This window comes from Nicotiana tomentosiformis, chromosome 4, assembly GCF_000390325.3.
Source record: "Nicotiana tomentosiformis chromosome 4, ASM39032v3, whole genome shotgun sequence".
NCBI classification, from domain to species: Eukaryota; Viridiplantae; Streptophyta; class Magnoliopsida; order Solanales; family Solanaceae; genus Nicotiana; species Nicotiana tomentosiformis.
The window spans coordinates 112,417,607-112,437,676 of record NC_090815.1 but is presented as its reverse complement, the minus strand read 5'-3'; positions in this window follow the sequence as shown (position 1 = coordinate 112,437,676).

Below are 20,070 nucleotides of genomic sequence, written 5' to 3'. Positions count from 1 at the left end.
CCAGAAACCTCACAAGTAGACAACCATGCAATCCAATCATAGGTGGTGGGGCTCTCCCACTTAAGCTTGAAGCTACCATTACATAACCATGGAGCCTACCAAGATTCCTTCTTCCTCACTGACATGACCTCGCACAATTGACCCGCCAAATTCCTCTAAATCCTTATGTTAACCATTTCATGAACGCTCTAAATCACTAGCCATATTTATATGTTCGACCTCTTACCGGATAGCCAGTAAAATTCTTCGTATAAGCTTCATCAACACCACGTAATAGTTAACCTGCTCGCCGAAAATAACCCACCTGTGGAAATTCCATATTTTCATCTTCCAACAACACTGCACCGAGTACAATTACCACGAAATAAATAAACCATCCTGAGCCTGTGCTCGTTCACCGGCTGTACAAGTCCATTCACTCCTCATGGACATCAACTAAAGGTGCAACAATACATTCCAATCCAAAGTCATGTTGTATCCTTCTTCATACCATGCAACTTATTTCCGTCGTATCCAACCCTTCTCCGTATAGTAGCCAATATTCCAAATTAAGCCCATAGACCCGGTCACTACCCACCATGAATCCAAAATCACTCTAACTTCCCCCAATGTGTGTGGCTATCCTACCACAGAACCCACATGCTACTATGCCACTCTCTCACTTTGGTCAAACCCTCTCCTTTAATCAACTCGACTTCTGCTTCTCACACTTGGCCTTCTAGAAACTTAACCGCGACAAGACACCTCCCACATTTCTTTCCTCATTCTCCGCTGCCCAGCTGTTGCCTTAAATCAAAAATCTGTCTCTGTAGCACTTGAACTAATAGATTGCTACCAACTTTAAACCTCTCCGAAGATCATCCTTCTCGATCCATCAATACCAGGAACACCGATTCGATCCTAAACCACTACACTCCACGATCTCTGACAGCTGCTTCTCCGACACCGTTTCACAATACCCTGCCCCGAAGATGAATTGGAGAAGACCATAACATCAGCGAACTTAATGCATTCAACAAGGATGATGACACCATATAACAGATTAAAATTCTACCACGCTCGAAAATACCAAGTCTTGTTATTCCATCAACACAAACTTGAACATTCTTAGTCCGATTGCCTTTCCTCCACCGGAAATAAAACACTAAACCTATGAATCACGCATTGAGAAAAACAAACTCCCTTCAATTCATTCACTGCCATTACACGTAGACAAGTATCCTACCATTACCTTAATATTGTGTGATAACAACTCATGAACATCATAGCAATTGGTGCATAGCTCCAAAACCATCAGAAATACAGCTACTGAGCTGAGATGACAGAACATCCTTCCACGAGGCGACGACATTAGCCCAATCGAATACATAGGGAGAAATATCCTGCTCTACATCAGTAGTGCCATTAAAATTCCCCGATTCCAAATTTATAACAAGCGCTTCTCGTCGCATAAGATTGAATAGGAAGGAAATGAAGGCATAAGCCTCAAAGGAATCAAATCGCACGATGAGGAATCAAGAAGGGAAGTGATCCTATCAGCCCAGTAGCCTCTCGAAGATAAGTACAGACGTCTCCGTACCGATCCACAAGACTCTACTAGACTCGTTCATGACTCGTGAGACCTAAGTGAACCTAGTGCTCTGATACCATGTTGTCACGACCCAAAATCCATTAAAGGTCGTGATGGCGCCGGACACCGCTGTGAGGCAAGCCAAAAATAAATACTTAATTTGGTTCTCATTTTAATATTTTTGAAATCATATTTCCTTCAATTAAATGGTAAAAGATGGAATTTACAAAATAAATAATAATATTTTTAACAATTTCAATACAGGACAACCTATAACCAACCTAAAACCTGGTGTCACATGTGCATGAGTCTCAACTAAGAATATAAAATAAAATACAACATCTGTCCGGAATACAAATTCGGACAGGAAAAATATAAATACTCTAAAGGAGACTCTGCTAACTGCGGACTCGTAACGTGGAATGCAGCTCACCTAAGTCCCTGCAATAACCGCGCCTCTGCGCCCACACGGCCACTAGACATATATGCACCTGCACAAAAATGTACAGCAAGTGTAGTATGAGTACATAAATCAATGCGTACCCAGTAAGTATCCCGCCTAACCTCGAAGAAGTAGTGACGAGGGATCGACTTCGACACTTACTATGGGCTATAAATAAAATATCAATGATATAATTAAGCATGGATTACGTAGGAAGGCTGTAAGCTCAATATCATGAAATAAGTAAACAATTTTTTTGTTAATAAAAAATTTCCAAATTTATTTTTCATCGTTTATTATTTTGTATCTCAGGCCAATGAAGCAATATCAATTATCATAAATTCCAAAGCAAACAATTCAATCATGCGCAAATCATGCCGAGGTCGTACGGCCCGCTACAACATAAATATTTAAATTGTGCATTGCCGAGGGTCGAACGGCGCGAACCATAGATACATCTACTACCGAGTCATTCGGCCCGCTCTATGAAAGAGAAAACACATTAAACAGCCAATTCAAGATTTATTAAGCGGCAAATATTCCAAGAATTTTAAATTCCCATTTAACGGTCAAGTAAATGAAGTTTAACCTTTTTATAATTCCTTTATCGAGTTTCTAAATATTTTAAACAATTAAATTAACAAGTCGGGCACAACATCGCAAATATAACATGATATGGGTCCTAAACTACCCGAACATAAGCATGATAGTATCTACGCACGGATTCTCGTCACTTCATGCGTACGTAGCCCCCACAAATAGAAGCAAATAATGATTTGATTCACCTATGGGGTTAATTCCCTCTTACAAGGATAGAAAGAAGACTTACCTGGCTCTGAAGTTCCATAGCCGCCTCCCAAGCCTTTCAAGCAACTCAAATCGACGCCCATCGCTCCAAAACTATTCAATAAATGTGAAATTTCATAAATATATACTCTAATACTCATTATAATTCAATTTATAAACATTTTCAACTCCGCTCGAAAAGTCGATAAAAAGCACCCTCGTGCTCACGTGCCCGGATTCCAAACTTTTTGAAGATAAACACTACCCATAGCATTACGAGCTCAAATATATAATTTATTCTCAATTTCATGCCCAAATTCGTGGTCAAAATCCAAAAATATAATTTCTAGGTTTTCTACCAAAAACCTCATAATTTCTACTAATTTCCATGTTTAAATCCTTATACAAACCATGTATTTAACTTACAATGGATGGGAATAACTTGCCTTGGCATAGATGATGAAAACCCCCACTTGAAACTCTCCAAAATCACCCAACCAAGTGAAAAATGGGAGAAACATGGGCCAAATCCCGTTTTAAAGGAAACCTCACCGCCCAGCTCGAATTCTCGCACCTGCGGTCACTTGACCGCTTCTGCGGTTCAGCAGGTGCGGCAATTATTCCGCTTCTGCGGAGATGCCCCCAAGCCATTGCTTCCGCTTCTGCGCCTTCCCTTCCGCATGTGCGGTCTCGCTTCTGCGGCGAGATAACCGCATATGCGGTCTCAGCACTGCCCCACTAGAATCTCACTTGCGCCCCTCATGGCTGCTTTTGCGGCTCCGCACCTGCGGCCAAAACCTCGCAGGTGCGGTTACACCAGATACCAGCTGCCTCATCATTCCTTTAGTCCAAAAATTGATCAGTTAACCATCCGTAATCCTCCCAAGGCCCTCGGGACCTCAGCCAAATATACCAACACGTCCCAAACCACATTACGATCTTAGTCGAGGCCTCAAATCACGTCCAACAACATCGAAACTATGAATCACCCTCCAATTCAAACTTAATGAACTTTGAAATTCTAAACTTCGACAATCGATGCTGAAACCTATGAAATCGCGTTTGATTGACCTCAAATTATGAACACAAGTCATAATTAACATTACGGACCTACTTCAACTTCCGAAATCAGAATCTGACCCCGATATCAAAAAGTCCTCTCCTGGTCAAACTTTCCAAAACCTTCAAATTCCAACTTTCGCCAAATCACCTCAAAATGACCTACGGACCTCCAAATTCACCTCCGAACGCACTCCCAATACCAGAATCACCATACGAAACTATTTCCAGACTCGGAATCTCAAATGGACATTGATAACATTGAAATCCACTTCAGTACAAACCTATGAAATTCTTTTAAAATGCCAACTTTCATAATAGGTGTCGAAATTCTCCCGGGTCATCCAAAACCCGCTCCGGATATACGCCCAAGTCCAAAATTATCATACAAACCTGATGGAATCTTCAAATCCCAATTCCGAGGTCGTTTACTCAAAAATTATACTTTAGTCAATCCTTCCAACTTAAGGCTTCCGAAATTAGAATTTTCTTCCCAAATTAACTCCGAACTTTTTGAAATTCAATTTCGACCACGCGCACAAGTCATAATACCTGAAGTGAAGCTACTCAAGGCGTCAAATCGCCGAATGACGCGCTGGATCTCAGAACGACCGGTCGGGTCGTTACATCTATCTATTTGAATTTTTCTATTATTTTTTTCAGAGAAGAAGAGAAAAAAAAAGAGAATTTTTATGAATGACGACAAGAAGAACTTTATACTAGATATATGAGTTGTTTGTTTCAACTCTTCATCAAAATCTTTTAGAATTTTCTTATATCATGCATGTATACTTCTTTCAGAGTATCGTTTCAGCTTTAGTGGGAGGATTGCTTTACTTATTGAGTACCGCCGCGGTGTACTGGCGTTCTCTCCATAGGAACCTACATTGATCTATGTCAATGTAGGCACAAATTTTGCAGGTAAGAAGGTTACGAGCTAGGATATTCTCCTCCCATTTTCAGAAGATTTGGTGAGCTCCATTTTAGTTCGTGGAGTTCGTTGATTTCAGAATTTTGTCTTATTATTTCAGTATTTCTTAGAGGCTTCATAGACAGAGTCAGAACAGAGTCATGGGTTTTCACTTTGCATTACATTTCTTTTTCAATGTATACAATATAATATAATGAATTTCTTTTCAGAATATTATTTCATTTGAAGATTTTAAAAAAATATTTACTTTAAATCATATCGAATTGTGCTAAGATGCATTACATAACAGAAATAGAACAGAATAAAGAAGACAAGATGTTTCGCTCGGTCAAGTTAAGGCACCGAGTGTCGGTTACGACTTGGTTAAAAATCGAGTCGTGACACTTTCGTGGGTCAATATGCCTGATAAATTGGACATTAATGATATACATTGGCAAAGTAATAGTTAGTTGATGGAATTCATGTCTCGGGCTAGAGATTGATGATACACCTTTATGAAAGCTTATAAGTTTTCATGTGTAAACCCTGCAAGTGGATTTTGTATCCGTCACATGAAATAAGTTAAGCGAAGTCTAAAGGAAATAATCAATGAATTAAATTGTCAATAATTTAATTTATTTGATTAGTATCTGAATCTTAACATGGGAAGTTAAATAAGGTTTAATAGAAGAATTTCGAAATTGAATTGAGGAGTGCAATTACGAATTTTTAGTGGAATAATTCATAATTTATTATGGTAGTATTAATTTGTATATTTCGAATTAAGTCCATAATAGGAAGCCTCATTAATTAAATATTGTGGTCCCTGTTGTGTACGAATATTTAGGAATTAAATAGAATTCTATTTCTTGGTAGAAAAGTGTAACGACCCAACATGTTTAGGAAAATATTTTAAACCCTAAAACCTGTGGCTATATAAAGGGGTCTTATTCCATAAGATGCCATGGCTTTTAGTACCCGATTTTCCTAGGAAAAACTCGCCCACACGAGTTTCGCTAATTTCGGGCATTATTCGAGTCACACAGCAGAAGACCGTGGAACTGGAGGATGATCTCGTGGACAGTGGCGGAGGCAGCACTTCTGCTAAGAGGGTTCAAAAAAGAATAAGTTAAAAAAATTAAAGAGATTGTAGCTAGTGGGAATGGAATCAAAGACCTCATAATGATTTTGAACCCCCTTGACCACTAAGCCATGCTTTTGGGTTGTGTGAAGGGGATTCAAAACATAATATATAGAGGTAAAAATCAGATTTTGCCTTATATACACAGTGTAATTTTTCAGCAAGGGGGTTCGGGTGAACACCTTTGCGCCCCCTGCTCGTGGATGGTTTTTGCTCATGCTTGAAGGTCTTTTCGCGATCATGGTCACGCTTCAAGAGATAAGTATCGCTTTTATATTTGATTAAAATCTGTGATTATGTGTTGTCTATATTACATGCAAGTGATCCTGACTATTTGTTTCCGCTGTTTATATATGTTTTCCATCAATTGGTATCAGAGCCTACTTGCATCTAAGTAGATAACAGATTATATATTCATATAGATATGCATATGTAACTATATTCATATAGATATGCATATGTAACTAGTAGAAAAGATTCCTTATTTTTGTGACTGGACCACATAACTAGAAGAAAGTCACAAGAAAAATAAGAGAGATATGGAAAAGAAAATCCTGAGTAATTATATCTATGTTTAACATTCTTGTCTTCTGCTAATTCCTTCAAGAATGTATACTTTATGTCCTTGTTTACGTGGCTAGATAAAAGATTCCTATAACAGATTCCTCGTGTTTTTGGGTTCTAACATTGAAACAGAGCCTTTTGAGAAATCGAATAATGAGGAAATTTACTTCCATGGGAAGTACTGTAGGACAAGTAATTCATATGTTTATGCTTCTCTTCCGTAGCCACTAAGAAGGGTGACTTTTTCCTAGTTTCAGTGATTATACGAATATGCATAACTGAAAGGTATCCATTATATGAGCATATTTTCCTCTCATGCGAATATAATAATGTATAATTAAGAATTTATGATAAATAAATAGGTATTACGGAGGTAATTTATTTATTGAGTATCATTGAAAACTCTTAAAGTTTTATACATGTGCGATGATATAATACATGGATTGAGAATTTATGATTAATAAATGGTTATCACTAAGATGATTTATTTATTTGAAATTATTAAAAACTCTTAATAGCTTTATACATGTATGATTATATAAACACATGGATTGAGAGTTATAATTAATAAATAGGATCCACAAAAATGTTCTATTTATTTGAGTCATGAACAAATATACTCAATGTATCATGTGTAAGTTGTCTTGGATCAATGTATGCTAGTGGCGGAGTTTTTATCGACTAAAAAGGTATTTACCATTAGATACTAGTAGCACTAACTTTATTCATGAGAAGAGATATTAAGGATCAAAACGGTAAAAAATAATACCTTGGATTCTCAAGTGTATAAAACGGGAGGACAATTTGATGTAAGAGGAAATTTTGTATATCTTACGCAAAAAAAGGACATAATCAATGTCATGTGCTCATGGAATAATTATAAGTATAATAGAAAGCATGATCATATTTATTTTAATCCATGAGAATGCCTAAAACGGTTAATCTCTGAATTTGGTCATAGATTTGGAGGTCATGAATTTGACAAACTCCGGTTGACCTGAAATTTAGTAGATCCATTAAAAATGACTTGGTGAGAAACATTCACTGTTATGCAATGAATCACGTTGTTTTCTGGTGTTTCGAGGTCTTTTAGATGGGGGTTTAAGCAGTTTATTGGATTAAATAAGCTTTAAATATGAAAAACTATTCTTTTTATATCGATTTTATTTGTGTTAAATCTGGAACATGATTACACCTGATGATTTAACTTAATATGATATATGAAAATAATATAAATCATATTGGTTGAATCTTAAATTCGCCTACAAAGACTTATTCGAATTTGGTCTAGTTTTGGTGATCATCATCTCCAATTGACTTGAAATTTGGTGGATTCATCAAAAACGACCTGATAAGAAATACTCACTATTGTGCAGTGAATTATGTCGTATTTCGGCAGTTCAGGATCGTTTAGATGGATTTTTTGGCAGTTTGCGGGATTAAAATGTGATTTGAATATGAAAAGTCATTCTTTATGTCGGGTTTATTTATGTTAAATCTGAAACATAGTAACACATGTTGATTTGACATAATTGATATATGGTAAGAATTTAACTCATATTTTAAATTCTTAAAAATGCTTAAAATCGTAACTTTTCGAATTTGGTCGCAGTTTTGGAGATCATGACTTTTATGATCTCCGATTGACCTGAAATTTGAGCTGTTTGGATGGGTTTTTTGTCACGACCCGGAATTTCCACCTTCGGGATCGTGATGGCACCTAACATTTCACTTGCTAGGCAAGACAACGTTAGAGGATTCTTTAAGCCAACTTTAGTCAATTTCAATAACAGAATCAATCAAACTAAATAGAAGCTAAAACTGAAATGTGAAAAAATATAAAGCCCATAATATTTGATATAATACGGATCTAGAGTCACAACTCACGAGTTTCTAAAATTTTCTATAAACAGAGTCTGAACGTAATACAAATGTTCTGAATGAAAAGAAACAGTAAAATAAGGAAACTAGAAAGGGACTCCAAGGTCTGAGGACGCCAGCAGGTCTACCTTGTGTCTCCGATAAGCAAGTCCGGACTGTCGAGTCTCACAATCAGCTAGGGCCGGTAATAAAATCTGTACAAGAAGTGCAGAGTGTAGTATGAGTACAACCGACTCCATATACTCGTAAGTGTCGAGCCTAACCTCGACGAAGTAGTGACGAGGCTATGACAAGACACTCACATAATAAACCTGTGTAAATAACAATATATGTATAAGATAACAACAGATAAAATTTAATCATGTACTATTGGGAGGGGACATGATAAAGGGGATACAAGATACGAGAAATACAGCGGAAATGATAACCAACACAGTCAATATGCCTTTAACCAGTGAAAACAATTAAGCACAATAAAGAAAATTGCACGGCATCACCCTTCATGCTTTTACTCTCAGCCTTACAATGGAACAATGATACTGCACGGCATCACCCTTCGTGCTTTTACTCTCAGCCTCACACGTCCTAATTCCTCAAGTCAAGGTTAGCCACGACACTTACCTTGCTCCAAAAGTTCACTCAAAGCTCAATCACAACTTTGCCTCTCAAACAAGCCTCCGAGCCAATAGAATCTAGCAAATTACCAACCAAACAATTCAAATTAAGCCTTAGGAACTACCCGCGATTGTAAAGGATTGAATTTAGATCATTATTGAAAAAGTCAACAAAAGTCAAACCCCGGGCCCGCTTGGTCCAATTCCAGAATTCGGACCAAAACCTGATTACCCATTCACCCCCGAAATCAGTTATGTAATTTGTTTTGGAATCCGACCTCAATTTGAGGTCTAAATCCCCATTTTACAAAAATCCCTAATTCTATCCAAACCCCTAATTTCAACCCTGAAAACACAAGATTTTAGGTTGAAATCTTAGGAAATGAAGTGAAAGATTGAAAGAAACTAGTTTAAAATTACTTATGAATGATTTCGGAAGAAGAGTTCTTTGAAAAATTGCCTCTAGGGTTTCTAAGTTTGAAAATTTGAGAGAATGAACAAAAATCCCGTCTAAGTCCCATTTTGATTAGTTTCAGATGTCACATTTGTGACCTGGGGTTCGCAAATGCGAAGATCTTCACATCTCTGCTTCCATCGCAAATACGATAAATTATTCGCAAATGCGAACTGGCCATATCGCAAATGCGACCTATTGATCGTAAATGCGAAGTAGACCCCCCTCCTCCCCAAGTCCCTATCGCAAAAGCGAAGACCTGGTCGCAATTACGCAACTGGGTCTCTCCGCAAATGCGAAGGTTATGTTTGCAAATGCAAAAATGACAGGTTTGCTGCCATATCGCAAATGCGAGGCCTGACCTCGCAAATGCGAGATCAGAGGCCTGCACCAGAACTGAGACACACCAGCAATATTTTCTAAGTCCAATCCATTCTGTAGCGTATCCGAAACTCACCCGAGCCCTCGGGGTTCTAAATCAATTATGCATACAAGTCTAAAATAATCATACAAACTTGCTTGCGCGATCAAAATGCCAATATAATACCTAGAACTACGAATTTAGCATCAAATCAAAGGAAATTTTTAAGAAAACTCATGAACTTCAAATTTCACAACCGAACGTCCGAATCACGTCAAACCAACTCCGTTTCTCACCAAATTTGACAGACAAGTCATAAATATAGTATTGGATCTATACTGGATTCCGGAACCAAAATACGGGCTCGGTATCCAAAAAGTCAAACATTGGTCAAATATTTCAAAGTCATTAAGCCTTTAACTTTCAAATTTTAACAAAGTGCGATAACTCGGGTTAGGGACTTCCGAATTCGAGGGCATACGCCCAAGTCCCCAATCACAATACAGACCCACCGAGACCGTCAAAATACAAATTCGGGTCCGTTTGCTCAAAATGTTGACCGAAGTCAACTCAAATGGATTTTTAAGGTAAAAATTTTATATTTTCTCAGTTTTTAACATGAAAGCTTTCCGAAAAAATACTCGGATTGCGCACGCAAATTGAGAAAGGCTAAAATGAGGTATTTAAGGCTTCAAAGCGCATAATTAGTTTCTAAAACATAAGATGACCTATTGGGTCATCACATTCTCCACCTCTAAAATAACCGTTCGTTCTCGAACGGATATAGAAAAGTATCTGGGCTGGTGAAAAGGTGGGGATATCTACTCCGCATATCCGACTCGAACTCCCAAGTAGCTTCATTGATGGGCTGACCTCTCTACTATACTCAGACTGAAGGATAACTCTTCCACCTCAACTAACGAACCTTTCGGGCTAGAATAGCCACCGACTCCTCCTCGTAAGTCAAATCCTTGTCCAACTGGACAAATTTGAAATCTAACACATTGGACGGATCGTCGTGATACTTACGGAGCATGGACACATGGAACACCGGATGAACTGCTGATAAATCCGGTGGTAACACATGCTGGTAAGCCACCTCTCCCACTCTCTCAAGAATCTCAAAAGGCCCGATATACCTAGGGCTCAACTTGCCCTTCTTTCCGAACCTCATCATACCCTTCATGGGTGATATCCGGAGCAACACTCTCTCTCCGACCATGAATGCAACATCACGAACTCTATGGTCGGCATAACTCTTCTGCCTGGACTGAGCTGTGCGAAGTTGATCCTGAATAATCTTGACCTTATCCAAGGCATCCTGTACTAAATCTGTACACAACAACCGAGCCTCCCCTGGCTTAAACCATCCAACTGGCGATCGGCACCGCCTACCGTATAATGCCTCATAGGGAGCCATATGAATGCTCGCCTGGTAGCTGTTGTTGTAAGAAAACTCCACGAGCGGCAAGAACTGATCCCAAGAACCTCTGAAGTCTATAAAACAAGTGCGGAGCATATCCTCCAATATCTGAACAGTGCGCCCGGACTGTCCGTCCGTCTGAGGATGAAATGTTATTCTCAGCTCCACCTACGTGCCCAACTCATGCTGTACTGCCCTCCAAAAGTGCGAGGTGAACTACGACCTCGATCAGAAATGATAGACACAGGCACACCATGAAGACGGACGATCTTGCGGATGTAAATCTCTGCCAACTGAAGAATAGGTAACTGCCAAAGGAATGAAGTGCGCTGACTTGGTCAGCCTGTCCACAATGATCCAAGCTGCATCGAACTTCCTTTGAGTTTGTGGGAGTCCAACAACGAAATCCATACTGATACGCTCCTACTTCCACTCAGGAATCTCTAACTTCTGAAGCAAACCACCAGGTCTTTGATGCTCACACTTTACCTGCTGATAATTTAGACACCGAGCTACATATACAACTATGTCCTTCTTCATTCTCCTCCACCAATAATACTGCCATAAGTTTTGATAAATCTTGGCAGCGCCCAGATGAATAGAATACCGAGAATTGTGGGCCTTCTCAAGAATCAAATCACGAAGTCCATCCACATTAGGCACACATACACGACCCTACATCCTCAAAACTACATCATCTCCAATAGTAACCTGCTTGTCACCACTGTGCCGCACTATGTCCTTAAGGACAAGCAAATAAGGGTCGTCATACTGCCGCTCCTTGATGCGCTCAAACAAGGAAGACCGAGCAATTGTACAAGCTAGGACACGGCTGAGCTCCAAAATATCCAGCCTCACAAACTGATTGGCCAAAGCCTGAACATCTGATGCAAGCAGTCTCTCATTGACTAGAATATACGCAAGGCTGCCCATACTGGCTGCCTTTCTACTCAAGGCGTCGGCCACCACATTGGCTTTCCCGGAATGATACAAGATGGTGATATCATAGTCTTTCAATAGCTCCAACCACCTCCTCTATCTCAAATTGAGATCCTTTTGCTTGAACAAATACTGTAGGCTCCGATGATCCGTGAAAATCTCACATGACACGACGTAAAGATAGTGCCTCCAAATCTTCAGCGCATGAACAATGGCTGCCAACTCTAAGTCATGGATAGGGTAATTTTTCTCATGAACCTTCAACTGTCGCGACGCATATTCAATCACCCTGCCATCCTGCATCAATACTGCACTGAGCCCAACATGGGATACATCACAATATACCGTATAAGATCTTGAACCTGTGGGCAACACTAACACCGGCGTTGTAGTCAAAGCAGTCTTGAGCTTCTGAAAGCTCGCCTCACACTCTCCTGACCATATGAACGGGACACCCTTCTGGGTCAACCTGGTCAACGGGGATGTTATAGATGAGAACCCCTCCACAAACCGATGGTAATAACTCGCCAATCCCAAGAAACTCCGGATCTCCGTGGCTGAAGTGGGTCTAGGCCAGTTCTGAACTACCTTTATCTTCTTAGGGTCTACCTGAATGCCCTCTGCTGATACAACGTGCCCCAAGAAAGCGACTGAATCCAATGAAAACTCGCACTTTGAAAACTTAGCATATACTGGCTGTCTCTCAGAGTCTGAAGTACAATCCGAAGATCATTCTCGTGCTCCTCTTGACTGCGGGAGTAGATCAAGATATCATCAATAAGAATAATCACAAAGAGTCCAAATAAGGCTTGAACACTCGGTTCATCGGATCCATAAATGTTGCTGGGGCGTTTGTCAACCCAAAGGATATTACTAGAAACTCACAATGCCCGTACCGAGTCCAAAAAGTTGTCTCATGGTAGCCCGACCTCAAATCAATCTTAGAAAATACCTTGTCGCCCTGAAGCTGATCAAATAAGTCATCAATCCTCGGTAATGGATACTTGTTCTTGATGGTGACTTTGTTCAACTACCGATAATCTATGCACATCCTCATCGATCCATCTTTCTTCTTCACGAACAACACAGGCGCACCCCAGGGTGAGACACTAGGTCTAATGAAGCCCTTATCAAGCAAATCCTGCAACAGCTCCTTCAATTCTTTCAACTCTGGCAGGGCCATATGGTATGGAGGAATAGAAATGGGATGAGTGCCCGGAGCCAAATCAATACAAAAATTAATATCCCTGTCGGGTGGCGTCCCTGGCAGCTCTGCAGGAAACACATCTGGAAACTCACGGACAACTGGTACTGAATCCATGGTAGGAACCTCTGCACTAGAATCACGAACATATGCCAAATAAGCTAGACACCCCTTGTAGACCATACACCGAGCCTTCATATAAGAGATAACCCTGCTGGTAGAATGTCCAGGAGTCCCTCTTCACTCTAATCGAGGCAACCCCGGCAAGGCTAAGGTCACTGTCTTAGCGTGAAAATCCAATATAGCATGATAAGGTGATAACCAATCCATATCCAAGATAACATTGAAATCTACCATATCGAGAAGTAGAAGATCTACGCTAGTCTTAAGATTCCCTATGTGACCACACACGAACGATAAACGCAATCTACAACGATAGTATCTCCTACAGGTGTGGACACATACACAGGAGCACTCAAAGAATCACAAGGCACAACATAGAACTGAATCATCTCTATTGCAAATTGAAACGGTACCTGTGATAACAATGTCAGATGACTCAGCCTCGAGCCTGGCTGGAAATGTATAACATCGGGGCTGGGCCCCACCACTCTAGATTATATCTCTAACGGCCTGACCACCTCTAGCGTCCTGACCTCCACCTCTAACGGCCTGACCACCACCTCTGGCTGCCTGACCCCTACCTCTAGCTGGCTGAGTGGGCGGTGAAGCATCCGAAGCCCGGAGCATGGCACAAGAACCCTGATGTTGTGAACTGCTTGATGCACGAGGGAAAAATCTAGCAATGTACCTCGAATCACCATAAGTATAACAGGACCTCGGCTGCTGTGACTGATGACCCTGAAACTAACCCGGTCGACCTGAGTAACCAACCTGAAAACTCTAGAGCGGAGGTGCACTAATAGGAGTTTGTGGTGCACTGTAGCCTAGCTTATCGGAATAAGGCATATGAGGGCCACGTCCACTTGAAGCATTGTGGGATGCCTGGAGTGCTGAATGAAACGGCCTGGGAGGACAGCCCCTACCAAAAGTACCCCTGCCTCTAGAAGAGGCGCTGAAAAATCCACCGGAATGACGAGGCCTCTTGTCAGACCCCTTACCTCCCCCCTGTGTAAGAACCATCTCGACTCGCCTGGCAACATTAGCAGCCGTCTGAAAAGAAATCTCACTCCTGGTCTGCTTAGCCATCTGCAACTTGATAGGCTGAGCAAGTCCCTCAATAAACCTCCTCACCATCTCTCTCTCTCTCAGTAGGAAGCAGAAGAATAACATGACTGGCCAAATCCACAAAACGGGTCTCATACTGAGTAACAGTCATAATGCCCTGCTGGAGATGCTCGAACTGCCGATGATACTCCTCTCTCAATGTGACAGGAAGGAACTTCTCAAGAAATATCTGAGAGCACTTGTCCCAAGTAAGAGCAGGTGACCCCACTGGTTTGGTCAATAAAAAATCCTTCCACCATCTGTTATGCAATGCATCTCAACACAATTCGATATGATTTAAAGTAAATACTTTTCTGAATCTTCAAATGAAATAATATTATGAAAAGAAATTTATTATATTATCTTGAATACATTGAAAAACAAATGTAATACAAAGTGGAAAATCATGACTCTGTTCTGACTCTGTCTATGAAGCCTCTAAGAAATACTGAAATAACAAGAAAAAATTCTGGAATCAATGAACTCCACGAACTAAAATGGAGCTCATCAAATCTTCTGGTAATGGGAGGAGAATATCCTAGCTCGTAACCTGCTTACCTACAAAATTTGTGCCTACATTGACATAGGTCAATGTAGGTTTCCATGGAGAGAACGCCAGTACACCACGGTGGTACTCAGTAAGTAAAGCAATCCTCCCACTAAAGCTGAAACAAGACTCTGAAAGAAGTATATATGCATGATATAAGAAAATTCTAAAAGCTTTTGATGAAGAGTTGAAACAAACAACTCATATATCTAGTATAAAGTTCTTTTTGATGTCATTCATAAAAATTCTCTTCTTTTCTTTTCTCTTCTTTTTTGAAAAAAAAATAAAATTCAAATAGATAGATATATAAACTTTCTTGAAACAATCCTTGTAAATTTTCCAAGGCATTTTGTTTTGTTTTGTTTTCTTTGCTGAGGAGTTCCATTGATTCTGGCATTCTCTCTGATTCTAATTCTGAAAATGTCACCATATGATCGGTACGGTGGACGATCCCAACCTGATCGCCTGGACCCTATTCCTGTAGTGCCTCACAGTTCAAGGTTCTAGCATACTCGCGTTCTTGTGCCTTACCAGGACACTTCTATCATAGTGCCTGAACCAACAGTACACTAATCTCCTACTCTGGCATGAGTAGTTTCGGGATAACATAAACCACTAAAGGCTATGAACCCTTCTCAGAAATTTAAGAAAATTCCCAAAATATTCTTCTGAGTGATTATTGTATCACAAAATTTAAAACAATGATATATCTACATAATTCTCATCAAAACAGTTCCATAAAATTATGTAAAAGAAGTTTTAATAGTTTATACATTAAAGAAATATATGCAAGTCATGGATGCATGAGACATGATTTATGGAACATCTATTCTTGAGTTACTAACCATGATAATTATCTAAGATCTTTTCTACAATTCTAATGGATAATGTGAGTCCACTCGTTCCATTCAGAGCCCACATTAACACCCTATACTGTCTAACAATAACTTATGGCATGATCTTTGTGAGAAGACAACTTTAGTAAAAGCATTGTCTCTACTCACCTTGATTACCTACTTTTGAATACCTTCGTTTACTCCAATCCAATGGGTTCAACTCACCAAACAAATCTATACATAGTTAATTTAAAGATCAATACTAGAAGTTCCAAGATTTTTAAAATATAGAAACCCTAGATTTGATTCTCTCCTTCTAGGGTTCTTCATTAATCTAAGTTCTTGTAGTAGTTTATAGGAGCAAATATCAACCATAAACCTCTTTAACAATAGTGATTGAAAGCGATTACGAAACTTACCTTGAATCGTGAAACCCTAGGTTAGTGGAGAGACCTTGTTCTTAAGTTCTTGTTTAGAATCTAGCACTTTTGATATGGAATATTGTTAGAATTAATGTTTGAAAGTAGTATTCTAATGTTAATCGCATTGAAAACTCACTTTAAGTAGTATGAGAACTCTTGGATGACTTGAGGATGAGAGGGGAGGTTTAATCTTTAAAGAATGAGGCTATTTTCTCTCTCCCCGTCCCTTTTATTTCAATTTCACGCCTTTTGCGTCACGGTCCATGCCCAGCGCTACCTAAAACACCCCAAAAATTTTACTTCTTACTTTGGCATTTTGATTCGCGCCTGGCACCCTCCTGGGCGCCCAAAACGCGGCCCATTTTCTGACAAGATAGTTTTCAGTAAAATACCTATAACTTTTTATAGGAACATTGAAATGACAAACAGTTTGAAGTATTAGAAACTAGACTTCAAGAGCTTTCTTTTGATATATAGATCAAATCTTAATTCATTATATATTGATAGATATTCTCATTGAAACTTAGGTCATGTGCGGCTAAGGTCTTGTTCATCCCTTAAACATATCCAATGTGTTCCAATTTACTCCTCTCCTCTTATAACCTTCCATTCAACCTTATAAACATAAGATTTATGTATTTTATACCTTCATATCTTTTCACACACCTTTGTTTCCAAATTAGAGCTTGAGAGAGAACATAATACTTAGCAAAAGTTTTCCGGGGCTTTACAAAAAAGATCTCGCCTTTTAATAAATCAAAACAATAATAATATACACAGCTAATAATAATTATATCAAAATTAAGAGTATAAGTACATATAATGGCTAGAGACTTTATTTTATTAAGTGAGTATAAAATACTTATCTCTACTTGATCCGTTCAATACATACAAAATGTACTAGCACAAGAAGTAGGAATTAAATTATTTTCATAATCAAGATAAATTATATTTAATCTTGTGCTACAATCATTCCTGATGGACCAATTCTATCATAAGATTGTGAACATGATCTTTATGCTTATAAGAACCGATGATTTAATCTTCCGTATATAAGCTAAACTCCATACACTAAATCATCTACTATATAAGTGAAGGACACAAACGAATATACGATCTATTTAAAACTTTATTAAAATTTAATAAATAATTGTTCCATAATAAATACTACATCCAAACCAAAATCCATGGTTAATAGTATATATCCCAACACTTTCATCCACTTTCATCCGGGCAACTTATGGACAGTCAAAAAGGAAGGCAATAAAATTAGTTTCAAACAAAGCAATGAGATAATGCAAAGTGGCTCAAAGAAACACCTAATTCCGTTTAGTTGTTATGTCAACGGAGTTTTAACAAACCACGACCTTAGCTTACCAAACAAAGTGTTGAGGAACAAAAGTCATAAGCTAAAGATTAAATATCAAAGTCAAAAGTATATATAGCAACTGTAATCAACTTTCTTTTGTGTTTGTAAGTCCAGGGATATACTAGTTCTTGGGCATGCGTAACTTTGTGTTTGTAAGTCCAGGGATATACTAGTTCTTGGGCACGCGCGTTACACGTTCATTTCATAAGAAATAAATTTTTAAAAATATATACGTAAATAATATTCAAAAGATATATTTGCTATAAATTATATTTTTTAAAAGTTCTTAAATTTGATAATTATTAATTCGGTTTAGGGGTTTGGATATCTTGCCAACTCATTATAAGAAGTTCTAAGGGCTACAATTTATTGTTAATATTATGCAACTACTAAAATCACACTGACGATCATATAAACAATTATAGCGGGACTTTGATACTTCACAAATATTTTCTTACTCCATGAGTTACTTCATTTTATTCTTTTTAAATTTATTTCTTCTTTTATGAGTTTCCGCTATATACTTTATTTTGGTGAATCTTCTATCATTCTTTTTGATGTTTTGAAGAAAAACATTCTTCTAGATGTTATTTTAGAGCAAAACTTACATGTCCATGAATTCGTATTACTTCTTGTCAAGCTATTGTCTCATCCTCAACTCAAACTAAAATTAATTTATTCTTTCTGGAATTGAAAAAATAACTTACAATTTATGTTACTTCCCGTATAAAATTATGCTAGCTGGAGTTAAATTTTCGACTGAATGCTCGTGCAAGATAAGATGACGACTGACTGACTTACCGTACGCTAGAGGGTGACGAAGGAACATTAGTTCTATTGGCTCTAAGCCCGCGAATTGACAATCCAAGTAAAATTTCAAACTTCTACATGTCTCCACAGTAAATTTGTCATACTCATTATCTATAGCTATTCATGCATCGACCATTTGTAGCACTACCATAGTAGGAAAAAGAAACTTGTACATATCCTATGATAATAGCATTTCTAATTTCACTAAAATATTCATGAAAATGAGGGAAATAATTAAGAACATACTGTATATAGATCCACATTATGGTAGTGAATAACATTAAAATCGTTTAAGCATAGAAAAGTGAATTTCTCTGTACAAGCAAAAGAAAATAAGTGATTAATAAGATGAAACATACAAACTATAACAGAAACTTATATTACCTTTAGTTCTTCAAAACTTTCTTTCATTTTCGCGAGTTTTTAAAAGAATTCGGCACTCTTTAGGGTGAAATTATTGTGAATCGAAAATCTACGTGATCCATACCCTATGATGAGCTAATTCTATTGATAAGAATTACTCACCAACATCTCGATTTGAAGTTGAAGGGGAGTCTTGGAGCAACGGTAAAGTTGTTTCCGTATGAATTATAATTCATGGGTTCGAGTCGTGGAAGCAATCACTATTAGGTTAGGTTGTCTATATCACACCCTTTGGAGTGCGATCATTCCCCGAATCCTGCATGAACGCGGAATGCCTTGTGCACCGAGCTGCCCTTTTATCTCGACGTAAAGCTAATTAGCGATATTGGAAATATTGTGGCTACATTTGTTGTAGGTCTGATGTTAAAATGTAGGCGATAACTCTATATGTACATTGCAAATTATTCTGAAAAAGATGAATCAGTCAACAGAACTCTTAAGGGTGGAATCATATTAATTAGTAATAGAATGTAGAATGTCCGTTAAACACATAGGATACCTTTCTTTTCGTTTTCTGGAATCCATGCTCTTCAACTTAAAATAATATTACATCATATCAACCTATGCTCCTAGGGTTTCAATTTGGGGGTCTGCTTACTAATGGCCATACAAGAAATAATGTCATAGGCAATATAAACCTCACAGAAAACACGACATCAGCCATTTTTATAGACCTAGGATCATTAACATTAGTGCTGCAATCCCATTATATTATTGAGAGAACCTCAAAGAAATGGAAAGCGTGCTGATCACTTACTATTAGTATAAAAAATGTTAAAACAAAAATCTAGATTTTCTAACTGTTTCAATTTATTAACCAGTCATCAATACATTTACTTATTAATTCAAGATAGGCTCGATCATTTCACTAGTTGTACATGATATGACGCGAATTTACTTTTCACCAATCTTGATTTTGAGATCGCGTTTCCGACATTGAAGATCAGGGGCCGAGCTGATAATATTTGAAGCTTATGGATTTTAAAGTTCAAAACTAATAATTTATACATATTCACTAGATTTTTTTAAATCAAATACAGGGTTTGAACCAAAATTAATGGGTTCGGCCAAACCTGTAGGCTACACAC